This window comes from Dipodomys spectabilis, unplaced genomic scaffold (genome assembly GCF_019054845.1).
Source record: "Dipodomys spectabilis isolate Male_0828 unplaced genomic scaffold, ASM1905484v1 ptg000191l, whole genome shotgun sequence".
Lineage (NCBI taxonomy): Eukaryota > Metazoa > Chordata > Mammalia > Rodentia > Heteromyidae > Dipodomys > Dipodomys spectabilis.
In genome coordinates, this window is record NW_024870868.1 from 2,340,057 (window position 1) to 2,344,409 (window position 4,353).

At 45.1% G+C, this 4,353-nt stretch overlaps 1 pseudogene; it reads right to left on the reverse strand.

Annotated features, from left to right (window-relative positions):
- Positions 1 to 1,084: 1,084 nt before the first annotated feature.
- LOC122121603 lies at positions 1,085 to 3,461 on the reverse strand (annotated as a pseudogene).
- Positions 3,462 to 4,353: the final 892 nt, after the last annotated feature.

Sequence of the window (4,353 nt, forward strand, 5' to 3'; positions counted from 1 at the left end):
CAATTTGAGCTTTAAGGATTGTCTTTTGAAAGTGAGACTTATCACTCTGGGTTCTCTCCAAAATCGGTTATGGGATCTGCAGGCTTCACATGCAAATGTTGGATCCAGCTAGTGATGCCGTTGACTTTGAGGACAGTTGAATTCGTCAAGATGACCACAAAGGTCCTTTCCACCGGGGTTCCAGGTTTTCCTGTCAGTGTCTTTTCACCAGGACCCAGTCCGGTGGCAGAAGTGATGTGGGATCGGTGGAGGGCCTGACTCGTACAGCACATTCAGTGTAGGCCAGACCTAAAGGCGGGTCCTCTACAGGACCCTGAGAGAGATCAAAAGTTCAGAGTCATCATCTTCCCTAAGAAACTGCTCTGAAAATTAGGAATTATGGGAGGGGGCATTTCGAATACAATTTCATAGGGGGAAAGACAAATTTTCAAAGGGGAGTTTCATACTCTGTATAAGGCAAAGGGAAGGAGTGTTACCCACTCACCACCAGTCTCCATGGTCAATTTGGTCAGGGTCTCTTTTATAGTTCTATTCATCCTTTCTACCTGTCCTGAGCTTTGGGGGTCTATAAGCGCAATGCAGTTTCCAATCTGCCCCAAGAGCATTAGCAAGTCTCTGACTTACCTTTGACACAAAGGCTGGTCCATTATCTGATCCTATCATACTAGGGAAGTCAAACCTGGGTAAGATTTCTTCCAGAAACTTCTTAGCCACCACCTGTGCTGTTTCACACTTTGTAGGAAAGGTTTTTACCCATCCTGAAAAGGGAAAACTAATAGATATTTATATCCATACTTGCCAGGTTTGATTTCTGTGAAGTCTACCTGCCAGTAGATTCCTGGTCTATCTCCTCTTATCCAACTGCCTGGTCCTGCCTGAATTTTCCCTGCATTAGTCAGCTGACATGCCTCACAGACCCTGACAATCTGTTCTATTTTAGCATGACTATTCTTGACCCTTAGACCAGTATTTCTCACCATGTCTTGCATCTTCCTCGCACCCATGTGGGTGCTCGATGCATTTTCAGTAGTATTTTACTCCCTAACTGTTCTAGCAAGATAATGTTGCTCTTAGAATCTCTCCATCAAACATTCAGGCATTGTGCCATTGTTAGTTGATCAATCCATTTTAAATCTTCTGTGTTATATGTAGGAGTGTCCAGGAGAGTTCTTGCACCGGGGTCTGGGAGGTTTATCATCATTGTAGAGTCTTTTTGTGTTGTCACTTCCCGGGCAGTTCTGTGGGCCAGGTTATTGCCTTTACTCACAGCATCTTTACGTTTTTGATGTCCATGGAAATGAACAATGGCCAAATTCTTAGGCAACCAAAGAGCAGAGATTAAGGCCAAAATTTCATCTTTATTTTTGATGGACTTTCCCTCTGCTGTCAGTAATCCTCTTTCTTTGTAGATAACGCTGTGTATATGAGCCATTGCAAATTAATACCGACTAACACTGTACAGAGTTAGTCTTTTATTCTTTCCTAGCGTTAGTGCTTGGGGTCAGGGCTATTAATTCGGCTCTCTAGGCTGACGTGCCTATGGGCAGAGGTTAGGCCCAAACGACATCACTCTCAGTCACTACTGCTGCTCCCGCATACCTATGTCCTTGATGAACAAAGCTGCTCCCATCTGTAAACCACACGAGTTCAGCATCTGGTAACGCTGATCTCTTAAGTCCTCTTGGATATTATGGACTTGCGCCAGGATCTCCGAGCAATCATGTAGTGACATGTCTAGGTCTGGATCTGGTAGAAAAATCACTGGGTTGACAGCTGAGGGAACCTGGAAATTAATTCTGAGAGGAGTGAGTAGCAGTCCTTGGTAATGGATTACTCAGGCAATGCTGAGCCATCGATCTGGTGGCTGCTTTAACACACTCTCAATAGCATGGGCGTGGTCACATAGAGTTCCTGTCCCATAGTTAATTTGCATCTTTAACCATTAGAGCAGTAGCCACTATCATTCTCAGGCATGGTGGCCATCCTGCTGCCACCAGTCTAATTTCTTTGAAAAGTAGGCTATTGGTCTTCTCCATGGGCCTAGATATTGGCTTAGGACTCCTTTCATAATCCCATTATGTTCATCCACATACAAATAAAAGTATTCACTTGTATCAGGGAGTCCTAATGCTGACGTTGACAATAAGGCATTTTTATCTGTTCAAAGGCTTGTTCAACCTACTTCATCCATAAAAACAGCTGCTTTTCATTGGTAGCCTCATAAAGGGGTTTAGCCAACTCCGCAAACCCAGCAATCCACAGACAGCAAACGCCTGCTGAGCCCCAAAGCTCCCTTACCTGGTGCTGAGACTGGGGTGTTGGAATTTTAAGGACAGTTTCTTTTATTCCTTTTGTAAGCCACTGCTGCCCCCCTTTCAATAAATATTCCAGGTAAGTTAACTCTGATTTGCAGATTTGAGCTTTCTTGGCCAACACTCAAGAAACCAAGGCTTCCCAAAGTCTGGAGTAAATCCTCCATTCCTCGGCTGCATTCTCTTTCAGATTTAGCAGCAATTAATAAGTCATTCACATATTGCAACAAAGTCAAGCCAGGGTGGCTTCCCCTAGCCTCACCTAAGTCCTCATGCAGGGCTTTGTCAAAGAGTGTAGGGAGTTTTTAAATCCTTGAGGAAGTCTTTTCCAGTTCAGCTGTCCATTAATATCTCTTTCTACATCTGTCCACTCAAAGGAGAAGAGATCTTAGCTTTTAGCTGCCAAGGGTAGGCTGAAAAAGGCATCTTCTAAATCTAATACTGTGTACCACTGCCTATAGGGAGGCAGGGTGCTCAGGAGTGTGTAGGGGTTGGGTACAGTCGGGTGAATGTCCATTACCCATTTGTTGACCTCCCTTAAGTCTCTACTGGCTTATATTCATTGGAGTGGGGCTTACAGACTGATAGCAGGGGAGTGTTCCATGCCGACTGACAGGGCCGCAGTATACCCAGTTCTAGCAGACACCTAATGTGGGGCGTTATTCCCACCCATGCCTCCATGGATATAGGGCACTGCTAGACTCTGACTGGGTCAGCTCCTGGCTTTACGTCAATGAATAGAGCTGGTCTATTCTTTGCTAGTCCTATTCCTCCAGTCTCTGCCCATGCTTCTGGATACCTTTCCAGCCAGTAGGTGATTTCTTGGTGAGGAGCCTGGGGTGATTGGTGCAACCGGTAATCGTCTTCCAGGCTCAGAGTCAGCCCTTGTATTGGTCTCCCTTGGGCATCTGTCGCCTGGGAGCCTTTTGGATAGAAGTCAATCTGTGCCCTGGCCTTAGTCAACAAGTATCTTCCTAATAAAGGCTAAAGACTCTCTGGGATAACTGAAAATGAGTGAGACACTCGTCCCATCACCAGATCCACTGTTCTTTGGGTGGTCCATGAGTATCGTTTAACTGATGTGACCCCTTGCACCCAAGAAGTTTTGTTCGAAAGTATTCCGTGGGGCTTTATTACTCCTTGGGTCATTTTGAGTAGTGGTCATATCCCAAATTGCTGAAAGCACCAGCTATTTCGTTTTGTGACAATTGTAATTACTTTTCTCCTTTCCTCTGGTCTTATGTGTGAATTGATATACATTGAAATGGGTCAGAACCAGAATCCACCTCGCACTCCCCTTACCTTCCTAACAACTAATTTAAAGAATGTTAAGGACAGAGCTAACAATGTCCCAAGGTGTAAAGTGTGGACTAGCTGGTCTGTCTAAGATCCCAAAGGGGATCTAGCAGTGGCAATCGATAGATTACCTGACTCTAGCTTTGCTTCAAGTGGGCCAATCTTTCTAGGCCAGATTTCACCCTTCGAGGTGGAAATATAAGGGAGTCTGAAAGAGAAAGTAGCTATTATTGGACAAAGTAACAGAGCGAAGACTGACAGCCTCAAATGGAGACAAACAGGGTCTCTGGGCATCCACCTCCGGATGAACCTGAGTGAGGAAATGTTTCATAATACTCACATTACAAACACACAGACATTAGGACAAGACACACATTTAATAGCATGCCCATGGTAGACTGTCAGACAGAAAGTGAAGGATTACAGACACGATAAATCCCAAATGTCCTCACTAGTGGACAGTCTACCTTGTAAACTATCAGACAGAAAGTTTCTGACAACAAACAGGCCCAAGTATCCACACTAGTGGATAGTTTACCTTCCCGGGGAACTAGGCGACCTCTCCCACCAGTCCAGTTGGCTGCCTTATAGCACTATCCGACAGGACTTCTTGCCAATTCCAATACCAATCCTGCAGGACACACAGACCCCAGACAGTTACAAAGCGGCAATGCCTTAACTTACCGGCCATTCTTTGCTACTCTCTGATCAGGTGTCTGGTTGCGTTTATGGGTTTATCCCGGAC